At 34.8% G+C, this 26,614-nt stretch overlaps 1 long non-coding RNA gene across 1 annotated transcript in view; it reads left to right on the forward strand.

Annotated features, from left to right (window-relative positions):
- Positions 1–26,319, forward strand: part of LOC144340665 (uncharacterized) — a 107,623-nt gene extending 81,304 nt beyond the window's left edge. The window contains exon 4 of the long non-coding RNA XR_013416910.1: positions 25,997–26,319. This is a non-coding gene — a long non-coding RNA (uncharacterized LOC144340665). The remainder of the gene's footprint in view (positions 1–25,996) is intronic.
- The last annotated feature ends 295 nt before the right edge of the window (positions 26,320–26,614 follow it).

The following is a 26,614-nucleotide window of genomic DNA, read 5'->3' on the forward strand; positions in this document are numbered from 1 at the left end:
CTTGAACGCTGGGAGGCCATTCCTGACTATATCTCACAGGGGCCCTCAGGGAAGGCAGCAAGTGGAATTGGGGAGGGGTTGTGGGATAAAGAAAGCTTCCAACTGAAATTGGTAATAGTTTCGACTGGACACAAATATTCCTGAGCAGAGTCAAGGAGATGAGCAGAAGCTGCTGCAGATATGAGCAGAGGAGCCACCATTAATGGAGTGACCAGATGGAGAGGGGTGAAATCCATAAGGCAAGTTTGCTTTCTCAGCAGGGAAGCTCACAGCCTGGGGCAAGGTCTGAGCAGGACACTCCCCAGCTGTGTGAGAACTGTGTGAGGCTTCTTGCTACCAGCTATCTCCCCATTCCCTGGTGAACTATATGACACAGCAGAGGCAGCCAAGATCCTCTCTTGAACATAACCCCATTGGCCCAAGAACCACCTCCCACATCCCTCATAGTGGCCTTGCAAACCAGCAAACCCCGCCACAAAAACGTCTGAGTCCAGACCAGCCTAACTCTGCCCCTACTTGATGGTATTTCTCTACCCGCGCTGGTAGCTCAATATAAACATATAAGCTCTTGGGGGCTTTAAGGCCCCACCCATCACCTGAGAAACCAAAATAGTTACCCTGGCTAACTTAGGGCAAGATTAGCACTATCCCCACAACCCCCGCCGCTACTACCACAGCTAGTGCTCTCTTGAAATTGCCACCTCCTGGCTGGAAGCCAACCAATTCAGGCCTTTACAACAACTCATGACAGAATATCCATGATCTTAGGAAGGAGAAGACAATACCTAATTCCACTGGCTGCAACATCTTGGCTAACCAGAAGTCCTGAGTGTGTCCATGTGACAACTTCACTGCTAGCACAACCAGCATTCAAGAAAACCAGCACGCTAAACATATCTACAACCAAGGACTGTGACAGAGTACCCCACTCCCCTGCCACCTCCACCAGAGCAGATGCTGATATCTGCGGCTGGAAGACCTGAACAAAGGTCACATCACAAGACTCTTTGCAAACATTCTCCCACAGCAGACCATAGCCTAGTAACCCCACTGGGTGGCTAGACCCAGAAGAGATATAACAATCACTACCGTTCAGCTCTCTGGATGTGCCATCCCTAAAGAAAGGGGAAGAGCACCACATCAAAGAATCAACCCATGGATGACAGCATCTGAACAGCAGGCCTTGAGTTTCAGACCTCTGCACTGAAATAGTCTACCCAGATTAGAACGAACTGGAAAAGTAATTCTAATATTATGACAAAAAAGGATTCTATAACACCTCCAAAAGATCACACCAACTCCCAGCAATGGATCCAAACGAAAAAGAAATCTCTGAATTGCCAGAAAAAGAATTCAGAAGGCTAATTATTAAGCTACTCAAGGAGATACCAGAGAAAGGTGAAAAACAACTTAAAGAAATTAAATATATATATATATAGGACATGGATGAAAAGTTCTCCAGAGAAATAGATACCATAAGGAGAAAACAATCACACTTCTAGAAATGAAAGACATACTTAGAGAAATACAAAATGCAGTGAAAAGTGTCCACAATTGACTAGAATAAATAGAAGAAAGAACTTCAGAGCTTGAAGACAAGGCTTTCAAGTAACCCAATCAGACAGACAAAGAAAAATAAAATAAAAATAAAATGAAGCCTCCCAGAAATCTGGGCTTATGTTAAACAGCCAAACATAAAAATAATTGGTGTTACTAAGGAAGAAGAAATCTAATACAAGTTTAGAAACCCTATTTGATGGAATAATTGTGGGAAACTTCCTTGACCTTGCTAGATATTTAGACATCCAAATACAAAAAGTTCAAAGAACACCTGGGAAATTCATCACAAAAAGATCATCACCTAGGCACATAGTCACTGGGTTATCTAAAGTCAAGACAAAGGAAAGAATCTTAAGAGCTGTGAGGCAAAAACATGAGATAGCCATGGTGTCATGGAATACTACTCAGTAATAAAAGAAATGACATAATAGCATTTGCAGCAACCAGGATGGAACTGAAGATTATTATTCTAAGTGAAATGACTAAGGATTGGAAAATCAAATATCATAAGCTCCCACTTATAAGTTGGAGCTATGCCATGAGAACACAAAGGCACAAGAATGCTTTTTCCTTTAGGTAAATACCCAGTAGTAATATTGCTGGGTTAAATGGTGGTTCTACTTTTAGTTCTTTCAGGAATCTTCATACTGTTTTTGAGAGTGGTTATACTAGTTTACATTTCAACCACTAGTGTAGAAGTGTTGCCTTTTCACCACATCCATGCCAACATTTATTATTTTTTACTCTACCATTATGGCCATTCTTGCAGGAGTAAGGTAGTATCTCATTGTGGTTTTAATTTGCATTTACCTGATGATATAAGGACGTAGGGGACTCAGGCGGAGGGGTGGAAGCGGGGTGAGGGATAAAAGACTACACAATGGGAACAATGTGCACTCCTTGGGTGATGAGTGCACCAAAATCTCACACCTTACTACTAAAGAACTTATTCATGTAACCAAAAACCACCTATTTCCCAAAATATTTTGAAATTGAAAAAAAGAAAGTCTCTGTAGGCAAGATATAACATGGTGAAGCTCTAAAATTAAAAATAATATCAGATATTTGAATGCATAAACATAAAATAATTATGTGGCAAAAATACTGTAAAGAAGTCAAAATTGCAAAAAATACTTACAAGTCACACTTCAAAGGTATAATTTCTTTAAATAAAACTATTATATTTGAGGATGAAAACGTCAATATTAAAAAATAAAATGGGCAAAGAATAAGAGTTACTAAAATAAAACTTCTAAATTATGAAAAGGTGTTCAACTTGATCACAACTACATACACACAAATATAACCACAGTTGGATGCCATTTTCTCCTATGTGAATGATTAAAACAATAATTTAATACTTCACAGTATGACCATACATTCCTTATGAAAATGTAAACTGGAAGAACCCCACTGGAAGATAATTTGGCAATATGTATAAAATTACTTTTCTACGAATCCATGTTACAAAGACACTCACGTGTGAAAAAAATCAATGTATAGGAATATTTATTGAACTATCCATAGATAACTTGGTAAGTTAATAATTATACAATTAGCATTTTCTTGACCTTGTTATAGAGCAAATATAGAAGGGAGAGGGAGGAAGAGAGAATGAGAAATGTGAATATCACATGACTATATTTCTACAATGAGAATTATTCATGGAAATTAAATTCATTGAGAGCCAGCTACAACTGGACACCAGACCCTGTGCTAGGTGGGAGAAGATTCAGATAATTGACAGGAAAACCTGCTCTGAAGATCTCAAGGTCAATGTCAACTCCCACATGGGAAGAGGATCCCGGAGATTAAACAATTTTTCACACACTTTAATTCAAGTGTACACAGTTGACTGAAGTCTTTCTACATGGAACAGATTGTATTATGCACTGAAAGGACAATAGTTCATAAAGGGTACAGACTAAAATTTATTTCATTGACAGAAAGCTTTGTAAACAAATGGCCTGGGGTTATTTGTTTTGAAATATCAATTGTGAAATATCATTATATCTCTTTCAGTTGGAGACATTTTCCTTAGTGAGCTGCAAATTTGCAAACTGTTTTTGATGCAGATAACATTAGCAAAAGGAAGTCCCAGAACCGATTCCTAAAATGGTGTGAATTCTTACAATAACAAAGTATTCTATAACAAACATATAACACATTTTAAAGAGAAATTTCAAGCTTTGTAATACCACAGAGCCACCCCTTTGTCTTATTTTCTTCTTCAACCATCACCACAACCTCGTCCATGTGTCCTTTCTTAGTTTCTACATCACTTTTCCTTTTTTCTTTGTTGTTGTTTTCTTCCATCCTCATACTATCACCAAGAAATGCTTAAAAGGAGAATCCGGCACATAATGTTTAGCACCCTAAGTCTGAAATTTTTTTTTCATCAGTTATTGAACATGATTGCTACTTACCTAGATTCCAGTGGCCTCAGGTCTAGTTACTGTACTTGTACTCTTTTCTTCTCCCTGCTTCCGCAGTTTGACCTGTGTAGTCCTTCTGATGCCTTGTTACACACAAATCAGATTCTCTGCGTAGTGATTCTTTCTCCTCTAAGACCTTCAGGCTGACATCTGTAAACACTATTCCAACGTTTATCTTCTGGATGGGGTCTCCTACCTTAAATGATATTCCTCCTACTAGGCATTCTTTTCTTGAGAACCACAAACTAAACATGGGGATCTTCTAATCCAGTTTATATATTCCGTTTTTTACTAAGTATTTGAAGAATGCATGTAAGAATATTTATGTATTTGCTTTATTGTTCCCATAAAAAACCTTGTTTGCATGTCAGCTATATAATATATATGCTATTCTGGAATTTCAAATTTGTGCAAAGAACATTTGTTTGATCATCAGTAAAGTTATAATGACTTTATAAAAAACACACCTTCTTGTTCATGTTCTGTAATGTGGCTTTTTTTATAAACTAGAAATATTAAGGTATAGTTTCCTTTGCAGTTTCATTGTCATTTCCTAAACTAAATATAATAGTTTAATGAAGTATGAAGATACCAAAACTTGAGATGATTAACAGCAAAATTATTGAATATTTTCTACTGGACATATTTCCAATTTTATAATTACCCACCTTTTGATCGGCCAAAAGAGGAAATTGCTAATTGCCAAGCTATATTGTCTGTGTTGGTATTAAAGTCAATGCAAGCCACAGAAATTTTAAAAGCACACTGGAATACTGAAACTATTATTCAAAGTCATTATGGGTGCAACTAACAAAAAAGTTGTGCAAAGCATTGAAGTTAATGAAACGATTCAATGAGCAAAATAAATACTAGGCAGAAAGCTTCCCTAGAGTGTGGAAAGTTAAGAAACTGATTTGGAAGAGTAAGCAAATACAAGTTAAGACAGAAAATAATAGAGCAAATTCACTGTGTCAAACTGAATAGAATATTTCAGCTAACAACATTGTATTCCTCAAATCTATTCATAGCGGACAGAAGACAAGAGTGACAGGGAAGAATTATATCTTGTGGCTAGGAAAAAAGAGGTTTGCTAAGCAGTTTATTTTTTGCTACTATCAGTACAGAGATAGGTCCAGATTCTTCATATATATTTCTTTGTTATGCCAACTGTCTAGAATCATTAGTACCACACCCAGTCAGAACTGACTACAGTGACTCACTCCAACCCTTGACTGACTTCTCAGGAAATACAGACAACTAAGGTACTGCCCACTTATAATCAGTAGGTGTCTTTACTGTGTTCTTGATGAAATGTGAAAGTAGAACAATATGTTTTATTCTAGTTAGCAAACCTGCCACAAGTTTTAATAGGCAGTTTTGATTCTCACAAATGCCAAACTATCTGAACATTATCATCCCAGAATGGTACAGGGTCAATCAGGTAAAAGCGAGGAGACAACGAAGTTTATTTGACCATAATCTAGTCTGATAATTTGATATAAATGCTAAAACACAAATGCCTGGGACAACCCTCAGATATTCTGCACTTGTATGTTTGGGTGCGCCATATAAATTTACCTTTTCAAAAGCTTTCCAGTTATGTTGATGCTAACAGTCTGAGCATCACACAGATTAGTGCTAGAGAGCTTTCGATTTGTACGCTACCTATGTAAGTGATGACTGCCTATTTATTCCCAGATCCATTTCCTTTCCTCTGCTCTGGTCTGTAACATGGGAAACCACATTTATCAGGCCCTTTGGATTCTAGGTAAAATTGTTTAGTGAGAGGTGTTCTGGGTGTATAATCACTTCTTTTTTTTGTTTTATCTAGTGCTGGGGTGTGTAGTGGCTTTCTGCTGTTGCTAACCTCTGAATTGCCTCACTATCCTCTGTTTGACTTTAGAGCTATTCTATCACAAATGTAAACAACTCCCTGTGTTAAGATCTGTTTGTGAAAGATCAAAAATTGCTTTTCTTTCCTGGATGAACCCTGAATGAAAATGTGTATTACTTTGCCTCATGAAATCAGCATATTCATAGATGCTTCTGGATGAGCAAACCAGAAAGTTGACAAGAGTAAAACGTAGACTTTGGAATAAACAAAATTGTGGGAACTTGCTTGTATACCATTTCCAATAGATAAATTGTAAAATTGTTCCCATGTTACAATATCCATTAAATATAAGGGATTAGAATCCCTTTTCTGGAAATAAGTTTAAATAGTGATAAATAAGTCATTCTATAAATTCACAAAATCAGCTAATTTCATTGAAGAATAAGAAGGATGCTGGACACGGCTTTCAACTTCTTATCTAGGCCAAGAGGAGGTTGAAACATGTAACTTCAATAAATCACTATTTGTGGACCTTAAAAAGGTATGATATTGGCTTTGGTCTAGCTAAATGTGGCCAGATAATAAGTCCCTTCAGTTTAAACAAGTTATACCACTAGAGAATAGAAACCAGTTGAAGGTCTGAAAACTCTAATATTCCCGACAGTACCTTCCTACGTTGTTCTCAGAATATTGTTTAGGTCAGGGTCATACAAATATTCTTAATATTTGGTGATAAGGCTGATTACTTTTAAAAATTTTTGTCATTTTAGGTATCAGATACAGAGATACTTAAGATATCAAAACTCAAGACAGCTGGTTTGCAAACCACTGATTTAAATTATTGCTAAGTGATTTCCCATAAGGAAGTAATTATTGAGCCTATGAAAATTTTTATATTTGGTGGGAGGTGAAGGAAGAATATATGAGAAATTCTTTGCTTACCAGGCTCTGAAACTATTTCAGTTATATATTGGAATAAAGATTTGTTACTAAACATGTTAAGTTTATGCTTCAAAAGGAAAATCAAATGGAATAAAACAAAGTAAGAATTACAGTCAACTTTGAAGTATTGCTGTGTGGAATATATAAATTGTACAGAAAAAAATGTTTGATATTGTTTTGATACCTGTAAGATTTGATAACTGAAAATAGTACATTTATTTTCTTCAAATGCTTAAAATGTGTAAAGTAGTTCCTAAGTGCTTTACATATTTTAGTTTATTTAAGAGTCAAAAGAACCCTATATGTTACGTACTATTATTATTTCCATTTTATAGCTGAGGCATCTGAGACTAGAGAAATTCAGTAATTGCCCAAGATACAAAGCTCATAAGTGACAGAGCCAAGATTTGTACCAGGACAGACTGTCTCCAGAGTCTGTAATCTTAACCACTAAGCATATGTTCTCTCTTCTTGTACTGTAATACCATGATACCCGTTGCACATTCTATGCAGAGAATCTAGACTCAAAAAAGTTAATAGAGTCGTGCTGAGCAGGAATAGAGTTCTGAAGAGGCTCTAAAAAGGAAGAAGTTGCTTATATGTTTAGAAAATAAGAGTTGGAAGCTTTGAATCCTAGAATTTTTTAGACTTTTCCCTCTGTTTGATTCAAGTATTATGTATGTGTGTGCGCGTGTGTGTGTGCATGTGTGTGTGTGTGTGTTTATATTTGCCATGTGTTTATTTAGCAATCAAGGTGTTTACCTCATATTTCTAAGCATATGGTTGCTAAGTGGAAACAAAATAGTCATTTTAACACTGTAGAGAAGTGAGTCAAATTGAGCTTTAGAAATCTGTCTTCCTCCCTCTCTGGTGGTAAAAGTTTGATGTGGGAAGCATAGGATGTGGTAGCTTTATGACTGCTACGTAGAGGGGGCTGCTCCACAGTAAGAAGAATCGCAGCCAACATGTTAGAAAGCAGAGAAATAAGGGGGTCTGCATGTGTTGGGAAAGGAGGAGAAGGCAGAATGAGAATCTTAGCAGTGTTCCAATCCCTAGGTCCAATTGTTCCAGAGATTTCTGCTTTTCCCATAGTTACATGAGCTTTAGTATACATTACATTTTTTTTAATCAAACCTAGTTTGAAATTTTTGTTTCTGCTGTTTGTGACCAAAAATACCTACTGAATGTGTAAATATGCCTTTAACGTTATGCATAAATGGTCTTCATTGAAGATCGGGCAAAATCTTTTCAGAGTTTGATTCAGAGATATACTAATCTCGGGCATCCTTTAAAAGCAGGGAGTGTGAGTGAATCTCCAAACATAGGAGAAAGAGGGAAAACAAGAGGGAGGGAGTGGGCAGATTTTTATCTCTTCAGGGAGGATTCTCTAATCACATTGTGTCAGCCATGAGCTCCAAAGGGAGACAGCTCTCATAGTATTTCCCAGAGAAATAACACAAACCAATAAACAATGGGGTAAATGATATCAAATAATAAATATCCCTGTACTATTTCACCAATATTTCTTTAAATATGCAGTCTTTTAAAATACTGTTTGGCAAGTGAAGGCAAGGATTATTATCCATATTTTGGGATGAATTAATACAGGATATAGTAGCAGTAAATGTAGAAATAAAGAATAACTTACCAGTGTTCAATGCAAATAGGACAAGCAAAAATAGAAAGTGTATATTTTTTCAAGACTTCAATGAAGGCTTGAAAAGGGGATTTGTATAACACTGTAAATTAAAAACTTGAATGTTTTTGGATATGAAGGGATAGGATTCTGTTCAAAATATGGAAAATCTTTGTTCCCTGGATACATAAGGTTAATACTTTTATAATCGTCTATATCAACATCAGTTCCATCAAAATAATTAAAATTCAGATAACTAAAACTGGCTTTACAGGTAAAATTAATAAAGCTAAGTGAAGGATGAATATGTTTGACTACTTAGAATTAAATTAAACAACTATGTATGTCAAAAGTGACCAAAATCAAATAACAATGACAAACATTGTAAAAAAAAAAAAAAAAAGAAGAAGAAGAATCTATGACATAAAGCTACATTTTTTTTAGAACTTTAATAATTATTCAGACAAATAAAGACATTCCTATGGAAATAATGACCAAGAACATGGAGAAATCTTTAAATTAAAATGGCCAATAATCACATTAAGAGGTGTCAAACATAAATAATTTAAAATACTGCAGAAATTGTTGTGAAGATGTAGGAAAATGATCATTTCATATAATACTATAAGACATGTAAGATTATTTACCAGTATAGAACAAGACATTACAAATATGGACCTTCAGAAGTAACTAAATGTCTAAGAATATAAATTGGCTTAATCAACAATTCTACAGCAAGGAAATGATATTATGGAAGAGGTAAAAAAAAAAAGGGATAATAAAACTTTGTGACATAGTTCAAGGTGGATAAAGCAGGCTACAAAACACTATAGTATAATGCCTTGTAAAAAAGTATTGCATATATGTAAGTAAAGGGACATATGCCAATTTTCTTTCTTTTTTTTTGAGACGGAGTCTTGGTCTGTCGCTCAGGCTGGAGTGCAGTGGCACGATCTCGGCTCACTGCAAGCTCTGCCTCCCGGGTTCACGCCATTCTCCTGCCTCAGCCTCCGGAGTAGCTGGGACTACAGGCGCCCGCCACCATGCCCGGCTAATTTTTTTTTTTTTTTTTTTTTTTTTTTTGTATTTTTAGTAGAGACGTGGTTTCACCGTCTCTGACCTTGTGATCCGCCTGCCTCGGCCTCCCAAAATGCTGGGATTACAGGCGTGAGCCACCGCGCCCAGCCAATTTTTAATACTTGTATCTTGATAAGATAGTATTTATGGTAGGGTTAATTATTTTTCCTTTTTTTTTTTGCGCTGGGCATGAGTTAATATTTGAATTATCAAAACGCTAATGAAAATTATATATATATAGTTATATATATATATATTTTATATATAATATTGTATAATATATAATAAATATATATTATATTTACATATATAATAATTGGCATGAGATAGGACATATAAAACCCTTCTCTCTCCTAGAGAAAACAAAACCTTCTCATGATTGGAAGAAATAGACTGTTTATTAAATGTCTCAATACCAAATGGAAACTATTTTTGTTAGAACATAAGAGAGATGATTCTCTAAGAAGTAAGTGTTGTGAGTGGGAGTTAGCAAACAGCTATTTTGTCGCCACAACAAAAACGTTAGTCTAAGATTTGTTTTCCTATGTAAAACAAATATGTACCAACGTTTTAGGAAAGAATTGGCAGGATGACTTATAATTACTTAAGATCTTTCATGCTTCTTTGGATTAACTAGATTCAGCTGGGAAGTTCTCACCTGGGGACTTTCTGTGACTGCAAGTTGCAGTCCCAGTGGGGCTGTTTTTCTAAGATGGCTTATTCACAGGGTTGGCTGTTGATGTTGGCTAGGATCTCACACGGCACTGTTGACCAGAGTGCTCACATATGGCTTCTCCATGTGACTTCGATTTATCTCAGGATCAGGTCTAGGTTGAAAGTGGTAGTGTCCTAAGAGAACATTCCATGTACCCAAATAGAAACTCAAGGCCCATATTAAATGGGTTAAACCCTTGTTGAAGAACCATTCTTATAATCCCTTAACTTTCCTCCTCAGACCATTATATGCTATTTTAATGACATATCCACCTGTTTGTCTAGGCTATCTAACCAAGGATTAGTCTTGTTGTCTCCTTGGCTTGCTATTGTATTTACGGTGACTAACATTGACTTAGGACCTAGTAGGCACTTATTATTTGCCAAATAGTGAATAAACAAATGAATAAATGAAATAGATATAAAAGAGAGAGATTTTATGTTCTACAGTGACCAGAATCAATGCTCATATTTTCCTAATCATGGAAATGTAAGAACCATGACTATTGGATCTTTAAAACATGAATACATTGGTGCCCATCTAAACAATGCCAAAAACGCTCATGAACATTCAACATGACTATTTTATTTGAAATTTGCAATGCCAATTTTTATACCAATTAAGTATCACTTACCAATTTATTTCAGTCACATACATACTTGCATGGGAATTATATTTTGAATCTGGTGAAGTTAGAGCATTTTATCTTAAATCCAGAAATTTAAAAAATAATAAAAAATAATATATAAATCTCCTAAGAAGTTTCTTTACGTTGTTGTGGTTTTGAGATTTTCAATAGTACTAGGTATTTTAAATTCTTTGTAGACAATAATTTTTTTCTATATCTAGAAATAAAGAAATTTCAATGTGTACATTCACATACTACTTTTCTCTATGAGAACTGAGGACCGAGGAAACTTCGTTTTCTTTTCCTAGTTTTAAATTATTGACCTTATCAAATCTTTAGATTCTTATGAGTATTCTAGAGTAAGTTAATTAGAAAGAGAGGATAGTAGTTGGAGTTCGAATGTTAATACAATATATATGGGTCCATGGAATTATAGTAAGATTCATATTATATTGTCTACCTTCTTTTCCTTAGTTATTTTAAATACTCAGCAAATATATACTAAGCATATTCTAAGTGAAGGTGTAGTATATGATATGATAGGGGCTAGAAATGTGTAAGACATAGCCCCTGATACCAAGAAACTTAAGATCCATTGGGAAAGTCATTCACATAAATGGAGTATTTTGGGAGCACAGAAGAAACACAGTTACCTCATACTGGATGAGTTAGGTCAAGCTTCTTGGAAGAGATAAGGTTTCAATAAAGGCTTATATATTAAATGAAAATTCATTAGTTAAAAATAAAATTGAGAATGAGAAAGAAGACTTTTTAGTAGACAGAACAGAATAAATAAATGCTTAGAACCTAAAAACAGCTTGTATGTTCAGTGAATGAGAAGTATTTTTATCTGTCTGGCACATAAAGTATGAGGTCTAGAATGGTTGGAGATAAGGCTATGGGAATTGGCATGAACCACTGTGGCTGTCCTGAGCAATTTAAATTTTATCCTATAGATACTGGGGGTAGTGCACTATTTTAAGCAATATCATAATGTAACTGACTATATTGCATTTTCAGTAGATCATTCTGTGTAGAAGAATATTATGACACTGGAGACAAGTATATATTATAGAGAAACTTCACACATTGTTTAAGAATTATAAAAAAGATGTATTATCATCTTCAAAATATGAAAATTAAGTTTGCAAAACATTTCTTATTAACAACAATATATTCAGAAGATGATGCTGAAGCACAGAAGCTGGCACCTATAATTCTATGCCCCGCCTAAATAACATCAAAGAACTAGGGGAATTAAGGCAATTCTAGACAAAGACTAAGACAATTCATGTTTCACAGGTCATCACAAAAATAGTATTTAAGGGATGAATTTTAGCAATAAGAATTGTAAACATAGAGAAATGAGTAGATTTTTAAAGAAATAATAAAACTTGTGGTGAGCAAATAATACTGTTAAATGTAATTAAACATTGGGGTCATCAGAAAACCATTTGTCTTACATAAACAATGTAGAATTAAATTTCCTAACCAAAAAAAAGGAAGACAGATAAGGTAGTGAGTGAGGTATTCAGTGAGGGGTTCAAATATGTTAAAGTTTTTTATTATCCTTAAGAAAAGGATATAGATTCAAAATAGCTAAAATTATTTATTTAAAAAATACATAGTACATTTAATTATGAAAGAACAATAGATTTTTTTCTAAACTCTCCTGTTATTTCTGTTTACCACTTTGTTCCTCTCTGTGGCTCAGATAAGCTCAAAGTAGAAGTTCCTTCATTGTTTTCTCTATGTTCTAGTGGTTAAAAAAAAAAAAAAAAAAAAAAAAAAAAAAAAGATCAACAGAGGGAGCCTAAAATTTATGGAGCAATTATAACATATAAAGTATTTTACTGCACTTGTATTGTTAGTAGAGTGAAACTTCCTTTATGTTTTTAGTAACATAATATTAGCTAGTTGTCTTTGGCAGAGTTTAAAGAGACAGTTCATGGTTTTAGGTCTAACATTTAAGTCTCTAATCCATCTTGAATTAATTTTCGTATAAGGAGTTTCGTATAAAGGATCCAGTTTCAGCTTTCTACTTATGGCTAGCTAATTTTCCCAGCACCATTTATTAAATAGGGAATAAAGACACATGCACACGTATGTTTATTGTGGCACTATTCACAATAGCAAAGACTTGGAACCAACCCAAATGTCCATCAGTAACAGACTGGATTAAGAAAATGTGGCACATATGCACCATGGAATACTATGCAGCCATAAAAAAGGATGAGTTCGTGTTCTTTGTAGGGACATGGATGCAGCTAGAAACCATCATTCTCAGCAAACTATCGCAAGAACAGAAAACCAAATACTGCATGTTCTCACTCATAGGTGGGAATTGAACAATGAGATCACTTGGACACAGGAAGGGGAACATCACACACCGGGTCCTATTGTGGGGAGAGGGGAGGGAGGAGGGATAGCATTAGGAGATATACCTAATGTAAATGACGAGTTAATGGGTGCAGCACACCAACATGGCACTTGTATACATATGTAACAAACTTGCACGTTGTGCACATATACCCTAGAACTTAAAGTATAATTAAAAAAAAAAAAAAACAGTTCATACACCCATTCTCCATTCACAAATAATTGAGCTCACCTGCTCCTGTTTGTGTCTCTGTACTGAGGAAGACTTTAGGAACAAGGGCCCATTCTTTAGCATGCTTAGCAGCCTCTGCTGCTTCATGCGCTCATATTTATCTGAAACACAGTAAATTGACAAAGTCAGTGTACTTTCAAATAGAGAGTCCTAATTGAACACTTCTACATGTAATCCTGAGTACTTTTGTACCTACCTACAAATGGGGGTGTGTGGGAAGTAGGAAATGAGGAAAGAGGAAAATAAAAAAAAATTCGGGGCACTGTTTACAGAAAGAATTATCCTCTCAGTTGGCTCTGAAAATATTATGTCTCATTATACGTACCTGAGGGAAAATTACTGTTCCTTCTGATAATAGTTTGTTTATAAACCTTAATATTTCATTAAATACAAAATTCAGAAGTTTAATTGTATTTCAAACAAAAACATATCACTATCAAGAATACATAATCTATAAGAAAATAAGAAAGTGTTAGAAGCCTGTGACTTCAAGCTCTGTAGATGATACATATGTTAATTTGTACCACTAGATACAAAACATGGTTTCTCTGTAACCATGACTGGCTATTCAAACATTTTCACATAAAATAAGAAATTATATTTTTCTCATAAGTTTGTTTAAAATGTGTTCCTCTACAAACTTCCCAAGAAAATAGTCTCAGTTCTATTCATATGGCTCTTCCCTCCTGGATATTATAAATGCTTTTCTATTATTCTAATCTTCTGGAGGCATTTTTGCAGTTAATATAAATCATTAGAGCCTTTTTTCTGTGATATAAACACTTAAAAGATAACTTTTCATTTGTCTGAGCATGCCTACGCAGACTTTCTTTGTCATTTATACTTGGGAGAGAATGATTCTTGTCCCACCAAAAGTCTATGACACAAAAGGAGGCTAGTCTAATTGTATATTGCTACTTGCTCTGGCTTATAGAATGTCACAAAAGTTTAATTACAGATAAAACAGACTAGGTATGACATGTCTGAATTTCAACATAATAAAAATAAAATACTTCTAGCTGATATTTTCTTAAAATGTCTCACTGGAATATATTTTTTTTTTCTTTGCTTACCGTTAAATTATCTTGAGAGAGTTTTGAAGGTCTTTAATCAACCCCTACACTTTCTGTCTTTAGATTAATATGCTGTGTCAGAAATAAGTGAGTCTTGGGTCTATGGAAATTACATGAGCATTGAAGTGGATCCTAATGGCAGCTGGGTGCAATTATAAGTTAGTTCAAGTTGCCTTCTATGTCCCATTGGGTATGTCCTCTTTCCCTTCTAACAATTCTTCCATTTTTCTCTAATTACCTCTTCCTGATCACAGCCAAAGATATTAGTTATATTGTATTGGTATTAGTATGTTTTGTCCCTTTATTTTTTGGAATAGAATTATCATTCCCTGTCTAATGATTTTTAAATGTTACCATGCAGTTAGGTTATTTGAAACCAGAAAGCCATTGCCATTTGGTGTGGGGAAAACCCAAGCTTTACAGAGAGACTGGAATCAGAATCTTTCCTCTATACTGTTTATCAGATGTGTAACCTTTGTCAAGTTAAGTAACATTTCTGAGGCTCACTGTCCTCATATATAAAGTGGGGTTCATGAAAATATTACAGAGAGTTGTGACGGCTGGAGAGCGTAAAATCCCTAATACATAACAGAAACTTAATACATGTTGGCTTCTTTGTTTTTCCCTTGCTTTTACAACTTTTCTGTTTAAATTCATTCAAAACAATACTACTTATCTTTAAATTTATGAATACCAAGACTAGTTCTGGGATAATATTTGATGAGACATATTTTGATTTTAGAATGCTCCTATCTTAGGAACTTGAGCTTAAGGACTTAATCCTGGTCCTTGGCAGCCTTATGCTTCCTCCTTCCTCCTTTCTACTCAAACCTGTTCTTAGGAAATTATCTGCTAATTTCATTTACTCATAGTTGAAAATGACTCATGAGATTGAATGCTCCCAGGGAAATTTGCATTTTAACAGAGCTCAAAGTTTTACAGTGAATGTATATTCCCTAATAGGAGAATTCAGAGAAACTAGTAATGGACAGCAGATGAAAATTTATTTTCTTTTTTGTCTGGACTCTCCATAGGCATCACTCATATTAAACCACATAAACCTCTGTCCTTTGAACCTTCCCCATGATGATTGAGACTGTGAACATTTTACTCTGAAAAGAAAGAAAGATAGCAGTGGTAATGTGCATGACCTCATGAGGCAAGAAAGCCGCATAAGGCATTTGACTAATTTGGGAGTTAAGCACTATGAAGGCACACTTGTCATGGGAGGACACTTTCAGTTCCTGTCCTGAATCATGCATATATCTTCACTGAAGCTAAGTGCTTTAAAATTCTCTGTGACTTTAACCTCTGATTCATCTCACTTCAATATATTCTATCCTATATTCTAATTTATCCTAAAATTTCTTCATACATTTTTTTCCAATCTTTAACATTTAAGTCTGCCATCTGCTTAATTTGTTTTACTGTGCGGGATTTAGCTGGAAGCACAGTGAAAATAAAGCACTTATGGTGAGTAGCTTTCATGCTGAAAGTAACAAAAAAAATAAAACAAGGCCTATAAAATAAGCACATTGTTGAATATTCTTAAATAGCAAATGTTAGAAGAGGTAGGTCAGAGGGAACATTTGCCTAAATGTGCTGAGGGCAGTAATTGTGTGCATATTTGGGGTAGGGGATGGGAAGAAAGAAGAATGGGTAGCACAGGGAATAAAGGTAATTCTACCCCTTTGAGATGGATGTAGAGATTGTATAAACATGGTTAGTGCTCACTCACCCTTGTGGGGATAGGGATCTTCCAGGTGCAAACAACATTTCTCTCTGTGTAGCATGACTTACACTATGGCATGAGGTCCTTTTATTAAGAACTTCATTCATTTTAAGTCCAGGCATATTGATTGCCTTTAGTCTGGCCTAAAAAAGGTTTGAATCCGTTCACTCATCCATTCCACAGTGATTTTCTCACCTCTACTGTGAATAAGTAGCACTTATGAAAGGAGTAGGTGCTTGGACTCTGTGTCTAGGCCTTCTGGTTTTGAATTCCAACTCTGCCATTTAATTGTTATGCAATGATGAACAAATAACATAAATGCTTCATGCTTTCGTTGTTACCATCTATAAAATAATGATTATAACACCTCCTATTAAATGATGAAATATATTTAAAAAATAGATGCTGAAACAAAATAAGTATTCAAAATTGCTCAATAGAGCAATTTGTGTTATGAACAAGAAATCATTGAGACTGTTTTCCTCTGTTTCTTTGTATGGTTATTCTGTAGCCTGCTCAATTAACTTCTTATTTTTTTTTTTAAAAGTAGAAAACTGTCTTTCTATTGACTGTGAACATGGAGACTTATTTTCTTGAAATAGAATAAGTCCAGAGGACCCATATCCTTAGTTTTGAGGGGGGGATTTTTTTGTTTATTTTTGTTTTTGTGTTTAAGAGTTGAATGTGTCAAATCAGTAAGTTGTCTCATGAGGAGACCAAAGAACATCAAAGATAATGTAATATGGGTTGGTAATTGGAACTGAAACTGAGCTCATACTAAAGATTTGGGGAAAATGAGTATACAGCAATGAAAGGGAATATTTTGATTGTCCAGATTTGGATCCAAAGATCAGTCCTACTGGGGAGCAGTAGAATGGGGAGACACAAAGAGTGACAAGGTTGGTCTCACAAAAACACCTGGATTGGGGTCAGATTACTGTGCAATGAAGGACCATTACTGTACAATGAAGTACACTTCATTCTCAATGAAAGGGAAAAAAATAAATGTTCACTAGGTTTACAGCATAGTAATCCACAAACATTTTTCTATTCATACATGTATGTTAAAAAATACCAGTTCCAACCTAATGCAACTACTTTAACATAATACTGAAAATGCATTTGCCCTCTCCCCAAAGATTGATAACCCAAAGTCTTTTTCAATTTCTACATGCAGTTCCAAGATTAGAATCTTTGGATGACATAACTCACTCTTATTCAGATTAGATGTTGCACTAAGTAAATTTGTAATCTGCAGCTACATGATGAATCTAAAAAGCCCCAACATATCAAGTCCAAAATTAAGAATTAAGACTAGAATAAACATTTTCACATTAAAAAAAAAACAAAAAACAGAGAATAGTAACTAGCATACAGTGGCCTTTGAGTTAGAGCACATATTACTTCTGCTGGACCGAAACCAGTGGCAGTGGTTCAGTGGCAGATGAGTCAATGTCTTGACCATCCTGCCTCTCTCTGCCCTCTGCAGGACATGCCCTGGACATTTTCCTCCATGGCTGCATCTGAGATTATTGGAGGATTTCCATTTCTGGAACAGCACTGTTTTGGTAGGCAACTTCCTTTTTGTGTAAACTCATTGATGTGCTAATTGTCTGAGGCATTGAAAATTTGCCAATATTGAAGTTTCTCTGGCAAAATAATGCCCTTAAACCCTCAGCTGACTTTTGTTTGACTGCTACCTGCTTCCTCTCTGGACTGGTAACCAGGGTCAATGAGTCTCATCTTAATCTAAATTTCATTCTGGTGGTTTCTGTTTCTTAGCAACCCATTTCACTGTTTCTGCCTAGGGCAGTGAGACTAGTAATCTGTTCTTTATTTTTGGCTGCATTAGAGTACATGGTTGTTAATACTAGGGCTACTATTTTTTTTTAATTTTTTGGACAGGAAGTGAACAACGATTGAGTTTAGTCATGTCTTGATTTACAATGTGGATGTTTTGTTCGGTGTGAATTTTTACATTTTTTATTTTTAAAAATATTTCATTAAATATTATATTTCCTGATTACCAAGGTTTTTTAGTGACTCCTTAAATTTTGTGCTTGAAATAAGTGCCTCAATTATCTCACACTAATCTTGTCCTTGCAGGATAAAGTTTCTTCTTGGTGTCTGGCTTCTGGACTCTAATAAAAAATTTGCTGATTTCTCTACCCCCTTGTGCCTTTGCTTTCACTGACTGTCTTGGAGTCATATTTACATGATTTGGTTTTTTCAGCCTGTATGACTTGGTCATATAAATTTTGACAAGTTTGACATCTTGGATATCACCTTTCTTAGGGAGAAATGGCTGCTACTCTCTGCTTTGAGGGAAGTTAGTTTAAGCCAAAGTTGATCTTAGGACCTTACTAAAGGCTCCGGGAAGCATTCAATAAACTGTAGCATCACAACAGATGTTTTTGTTTTGTGTGTTTGTTTGTTTGTTTGCTTGCTTGCTGGCTTCTAATGTGCCCTAAAGCTCCCAGATACTTTATTTACATTGTCTGGTTTTCAAGATACAACAAGTAAAAACTTAACCATATTCTTTACCATCACATAAGGAGTTTGATAAACTTCCCAATATGAGAAATAATTTCTGTCATACTGCTTACCTTGATCTAGCTAAATTCATATTTGAATTCCTCTCTCATGCAATATTCCACTTGCCAGTACCAATTTCTGCATCGTCGGAATTCTGTTAGTTAAAGGTATCAAAGAGTGAGTGCAAACTCATTTATTCAATAAAATTGACTAATACAGCAAGGGAGGGGGAGAGGTTCTGTTTTAAGAACAGCTAGATCCAGATTTCCAAACAATGCCATAAGGTCTCTTTCTCAGCATATCTTAATCTGTTTTCCTTTGCGTGGCCACATTCCCAGCAAGTTATTATTCTATAGTGATAAATTGATCAGGCTTGTAATTTATATCATATATATACATACACATATACATATATATATGTGTGTGTGTGTGTGTGTATATATATATCTTGAGATCCCATTGAACAAAAAACTTTCCCCACAATAGTGACAAAATTATGGGAGAAATTCTGGTTAACATAGCTTAAATCACGTACCTTTCTCTGAAATAATTGCTATAACCAAGTGACCTCTGATCATAGTGTACTCGGATTGGCCAGGTTTTGGTCACATGCTTACTCATGTGCAGGGAGTGTGAGTTTGTCCTAGTACAAACACAAGACTGCATAGGATTACTAATAAGTGATTATAAAGTGGTTCCTCAAAAGACGGAATGTAGAGAAGACAAAGAATAGTCCATGATAATATGACTCATCTGCTCTGGGCGCAGACAGGCAGTAGGGTTATACCTTAATGCTCTGGAGGAGAGGGACAGAGAGTGAGGTGATCAAATGAAGTAATAGTTGTGAAAATTCACAATTCAGGATGGACTGTCCAGAGTGAGTGCTCTGGTCTTCCCTGGAGTAAAAAAGACATTAGATTGGAACATTCTTTTCCCCACCTTTGTTGGCTCAGCCCAGGGATATGCCAGGGTTTCTTTTTAGGATGGCAGTTTTCTCCCTGCAGTTAAGCATTCCCAGTGGAGTGTGTGAAACGTGTGTTTTTTGTGTTGAGGAAGGTGGGGAAGACAATGCATTAAAGAAGCTTTTCTTCCCTCCTGTGTAGTAACTAGGAGATAGGGCATACAGTGAAATGCATTGCACAGATATTTTTATAGAGTAGATTCTTCTTTATAATTTTTCATTGGTCAAATAATCTCTGGTAATTTTTTAGTATTACAGTAAAATTCTTAATAATCTTCTTGCTGTTCAAAATACTGTGCCTACAAATAATAGAAATCAGTAATTTTAAATCATGTGCTAGAGAAAATTCTGGGCACCGAATAAAACAGTTTTAAATGAATATTCTCTAGCAGATTTTAGTAGAGTACTTTAAATTCCTTCAACATGTATGAGTAAATTCAGTTCGGAAATGAAGCAAATGCCTAAGAAGTGATTACATAAGCTGGCCCCTTCTCCTCCCGTATGTGTGGGGAACAAGCTGTCTCAAGGGCACATAAGGCATCTTACTCCCCACAAAGCTCAAGTGAGGGCTGTTTCTTCCCTGGGTTTCAGAAACACGGCCCCGGAATGTCCTATCTCAAATTGGGGAAGGGGATAAGAACTTATTTGAGAGTTAAAGTCTCTTAGGAGCTTTTTTACACATAACTCCTGTAAGGGTGATTATAGATTTAATTTCTGCTTGATGCCAACACCTTCCTTTTTCCTTTTGGTGGTTGTTAATCCCAAGTTTATGGACACATAGAAAAGATTTGGTCGTTCCTTGAACCCCTTGAAATTGAAGTAATGCTACTAATATATGTTAGTGTGAACGTTTGTCTCATGAAAGGGCTTTTTCAGTGTTATCGAATATTCTAAAATGAATTAAAAATTATAACTCATTTAGAGGAAACCAGTTCTGAAAAGATGCTTATGTAACAGATTAGAAAGATGTTTGAATCCCTATGCTTTGATGCATCATTTGAAAATGTGAAATATCCATGCCTAAATTTCTTCACAGAATTATACTCCTCAGTCTGCTATAAAATGTCTATGTCTACCTTTAGGTTGTTGTGATTGAGAAATGGATATCCTCTGATCTGTAATCCCATTATTCCAAACAATAAGTCCTACTTTCAATAAAGAAATACAGAATTGTGGTAGTTCTCCAATCGTCTCTTAACCATACTTTACACAACACTATGAAAAGATGTGGTTGTTGAAGAGATTCCAGCTCTCATCTGCCACAAAAAATACATTGTGGTATTTCCTCTCCATTACAAGAGGAGGAACTGAATAGGCTCATAGCTGCATTTTCCCTAATCTCAGGAGAGCAGGAAGCTCAGGTTAGCTTCTGCTCAAAGGGTTGTCCAGAGCTGACTACACTGAAATTTTAGAGTATTATGCAATTTCTTCACTGGATATCCAACATATGGTATGTGCCACTAGGTGTGAAATGATTGAAATTTTAATGAACAGTTTATACTTGAGTTTCTGAGGACCCCAGGCATTTAGAGATGGCTGGTCTGTGAAATACTCATGAATGAAAATGACCCCAGGTAACTGAATATTACTCTACAGATGTGTGTATTATATAGCCAAATAATGAAATGAAAGCCTCTCAGAATGCTGATTGTATTTGACATGCAGTTCCTTGTAATTGTTGCTGAAATAAAGTGACATAAGAATTTTTTCCACAGCTTCATTATAGATATGGCTAGATACGTTATTTGGGAAGTAAATTATACAATATTAATATAAGTGAAAGTGGCTTCTGTGGACATATCCTGAATGTCACCACCTCAGGTCTTTTGAATAAAATGCAGCTTTGACCAATAGACAAAATAGCAACTGATTCATTTTATGGGTAAGAAGTCATTTATCATGGCACCTTAGTAAACACAAAAATCTTAAAAAGTACACACTCTCAGAAATGCAATCAAGTATAAGCTTCATCTTTTCTATTCCATAAACAATTTCTGAATGGTAGATGCTTAATTATACAGTATCAAGAAATCTTTTCATGAATATATTAAAAATGAATGCAAAAAAGTAGTAAGCCCCAGAATAGATTTAATGCACACAGTATACTTTTGTAACCATCTGTTAATTCTCCCTGGCCATACAATTCCTCGGCTAACTAGAACTGTAATTAACCAAGCTATCCCAATTCTTAACCATACTGTATAAATAGGCATTTATTGTATTTTCTATACAAAGAAATGATTCTGTGGGAATTCTTCTAGTATTTCCATACCTGTCAGTCACTTATAACTACTTTCAAGGAAGAGACAAACTCCAGAGCAGTGAGAAGACAAAAAATAAAAATTCACGTAAAAGTGTGGCTCCATAAAAATAATTGAAAATTAGTAGAGTCAATGAATTTAAGGCTGAAAATAAAGATTTGAGATATGTAAGCACCACTGGGGTAAATTATTTTTATTTTCTCAAGACGAGGCTTAGAGCATGGCAAACAACGCACTCCCTGATTTCAAGAAATATTTGGTAATACTATAGGCCAACTTACTACTCAAATTTACTTTCTCATGGTCTGGTTTTGATGCACATTGCTTATGATCATGATTATAATTATTATGATTATGGATACTTTTTGAAGCATTCATGGACAATCTACAAATTATTGGACAACCTACAAAATATTTAAGGGTAAGTATGCAACTCAATAATTGGTTACTTATTTTTATTTGTCTTTCAAAAATCTTTTTAAAATTTTTCTCCTTTTTTATTTCCCCCTTTTCCTTTCTTTCTCCTTCCTTCCACCTTCTTTCTTTTTCTTTTTTTGTCTCTTATTAATAATTAGAATTATTCTTATACATCTTAATGTACATATGTAGATTTTCCCAGGAAACTTTGTCATCACCACCTCTACTTTTGCCTCTGTTACTTGCTGTATTAATTTGCCTGCATCTCAATGTCTTAATCTAGACCATGGAGATAATAATCTCTGACGCATGGTGTATTTGAAAGCAATGGACGGATAATGTGCAGGGCCCCTAGCCAAGTTCACACTGGGTGCTCATCATCCTTTCTGCCATTGAGGTGTCATAACAAGGAGTTATGCTTCCCCTCTCATTTCAAGGCCATCCACTGCAGAATGTCTCCTGTAGCAGTCAGTCTCTTGTGGCAATCTCCCGCATCTCACCCTTTGCCTAATATTAACCTTTATCTGCCTTATCTTGTTCTTTAAAGATTTTGGTCACATCTAAGAGATAGGGCTGTTTGGACAAAACTAATATAATTTACCAATTGTTTGGATTCATAACTTTCCTAGAAAATAACATTTTTTTACACTTAACTTCAGTTGGCAATGTCTGTGTTATGCTACCGAAATAAATTTGATGTGAAATATTATAGATGACCTGGCAGGTGTGTGAAAGATAATTTTGGTTTATTGGGTCTTTCCAAGCCCATTAAATGCTGTCAGGTATAAACTATTTATGTACACTGTAAATTCTGGTCCAGTATATGGTACATGCACAATAATCAGATAGAATTTTCTTCATTACTTTATTAATAAACCAAACATTTCACTTATGTTGTTATTGGCTTCATGTGAATTTTTTAATATCTTAGGACAAGACATTTATTGATGTGATGTTTACTATTTAATGTAATTTATCAATTGGAAACTCATTAGTTCTAACAGCAAAACAAGCTTTTTGCTTCTCTGATTAAAACGTTCTATGCCACATCTAAGAGGATGAAGCAGAGACAGTGACTCAGAAAGACAGCTGGGTTAGGAAAATATTGCAATCCACAAATGCATGGGCATGAAAATACTTACAGAAATATGAAGTCCATGACTATTTCCTTCATTAGCATCACAAATGGTTTCTCTGGAATTTGATTGTGGGTAAGAAAGAGTAGTCCAATTTTAATTCCCTAAAAGAGAGAAAAAAATAACAAAAGTTATTTAAATCTCTGCTGAGGATACAACTAAAGAAACACTGATTTTCTTAGCATTGATTGCCCCTTCTTTATACCACATACCTATTCCTTCACTATTACATCTCAAATATGTGATTGTGAGATTTTTACCTCCCCAAATATTAACTATTCAATGATCTTTAAGCTTTATAATTTTAATCTTTTCCTACACAAGTTTAGCATTGGGAAATACCCCCTCAATTAGCATCCCAACATAAGATATCCAACATAATGATGGCATTAATATCCAGAATGTGTAGTGGGTAAGGCATGTGGGGTGAACATAAATTTGGGAAATAATTATAAGACCATTGAAAATACTTAAAATCAAATTTGTTTCATGCTCTGCACCAATTTCAAAATATAAAATTTTTGTCTTAAGATAGCAAATACAATATAAAGAGAACTGTGTTATGTTATAAAGAAAACTGCCACTGCCACATGCCAGTTATCTGCCTGTGCCTGCAGCATTTTTTTCTAATCTATTTTTCTGAATGTTCAGAATTGCAACCCAGCATCCTCTATTTTACTGAACTCTCAGCGTTAAGGCCTAGTGAATGTGATCTTGCCTTATTTACTTACGAAAATTGCCAATTGGTTATCTTGAACTTTAATGTTCTTTATTCCCAAGTTGGTATAAAGGGAAAATGTTCAGTAATTGATCTTTGAAGTTATTCCAATAGATTACGTATGCTGATTTTATTTTATCGGTTAGCATTTATGTAAATTTTTAAATATATATATATATATATAGTAAAACAATTAGATCCTGTGTATTTCACATTTAACCAATGCCTACCAGTTTACTAATATCAATTGTTTATATCTGGTATCATTTTTTATTAGTCAGTATCCATGCTTGTTCAATTAAATGTTCTACTATCAACCATGTTTGTAGATACTAGAAAATATACAAGTGATTTTATTATTTTTAATTCAAATAAATACTATCTACCAAGGTCTCTGAAATTGGTTAATTTCAGATGAATATTCTCAGATAAGTAAAAGTAAAAATTATATCCTAATCTACAGCAGCCTGGACACATTTGGACTTTTGAGTTATTCATGGAATTATAAATAACACAAGTGTAAGCAGCACAGTACACCTAGTTAAATATGATAATGTGTAATTATACTTGCCGTGACATTTTCTGAATGGTAGACAATACATCTAAACAATGGGTCTATGTTTTTGTTTTTGTTTTTTCTCTGTATCTGTATCTGTGTCTATCATTGTTAAGGAAGTACATTCAATTTTTCTCCAGTCTAGGAAAGTAGTATTATTTTTCTAAATTACTTGTGATCATCTATACAGAGAGCAAGAATATTTTCTTCATAATATGAAATGCCATTTTGGCCTTTTATTCTTCACAGGGATATTTTCAGTTCACAGAATAATTTTTGAGCAAAACCAAGCACATGACTTTACATATTATTTGTTTAGTGGTCTGTGTGCATTTCTATCATATCTGTGTTCATAATACTTACTAGCTATTAGAGTATGTGTATTTGTTCATTATTGCATCTTCAGCATTCAACCCTTTGTCAAGCCTACAGCAGACTTGAGATAAATGTTTACTCATTGGATGAGTGAATAAATTACTTCAATTGCTGACGCTTTACTTTCAGTTTGTATGGTTGGAGATCTATGACCTCTCTCTACAAATATATTCAGAACATCTTGGTGTTGAACTAGAATTTGAGCTATAATCTTGTGGTACATCTAAAAATGTATCATTTTTCAACATTCATGAAAATAAAGGGCTACTACACCCCAAAGAAAATGAAAAATTTTTTACAAAATTAGAAACTCAAAAGTGTTTTGGGGGCATAAAATATTGCATTAACTTTATTCAAAGTTATCATTAACATGGTTACTCAACCAACAAGTCCGAAGACATTAGAGCATCTTTTGAGTCCTTGTGTGTTGCATGGACCTGCTTGATTTGTCATACAAGTGGATGCAACAAGATTGAAGAAGATTCCAAAATAAAACAAACAAACAAACAAACAAAAAACAAACACAGAGGAAGGATTGGCAGGTAATTGCAAAATTGCAGTACTAAATCAAACAACAGAGAAGCCTCTAGCAATAATTAAACTCAGAGTAGGAGTGGGGCAAAGAGTAAAGCCCTTGTTAGATGGAAAATATTTTTGCATGATACATATTTATGATCTCTAGCAAATTTCACCGATCTGTTGGGAATTAATATCCCTGTTTCCTCTCTTTTTTTTGCTTTTATGTATAACTATCTCTTTTTTATCATAAACACTACAATCTTCCATTCCTCTAGTGCCTGAAAAGTAGCAGCAATGTGCCCTGCAACAGAATCTGCACACTACAGAGACACTACAAAAGCTACCATGAAGAAGCTACATAGATGATCACTGGGTTGTACCTTTCAAGTACTTTCTCAGAAGTCACATCCATATTATTGCTGAGAGTACATGCTTTGCTATAAACCCTAACTGGGTTGACTCCTGGCTCTGCCATTTAGTAGCTGAGAGATTTTGACCAAATTACTGGCAGAGACCTTTGTCTCCTTGTCTATGAAATAAAATAAAAATAGCTACCACTCTGAGAATTTTCAATAAAACCTGTTAAATTTTACAAGGTTAACTGGCTAGTATTTAAGGTGTGCATTATCATGTGCTATCCTGGCCATCTTGAGAGCTGTGTTGATAACTGGCCTCACACAGATCCACCAAATCCTTTGGAAAATCCTGGTGAGGCTGACTCTTAAGGTTAGCAGACTGCAATCTTTACTCAGGTTCCAAAGCAAGGTGGAAAATTACTCATAATACTACATGAAGATGTCTACATATTTCAAGTTAAATATGCTGTCATATCAGAATATAATTTCATAAAACTAAGCTTAATATCTTTTCTTTTGAACTTTTTTTTTTTCTGT

This window comes from Macaca mulatta, chromosome 4 (assembly GCF_049350105.2).
Source record: "Macaca mulatta isolate MMU2019108-1 chromosome 4, T2T-MMU8v2.0, whole genome shotgun sequence".
Classification (NCBI taxonomy): Eukaryota; Metazoa; Chordata; class Mammalia; order Primates; family Cercopithecidae; genus Macaca; species Macaca mulatta.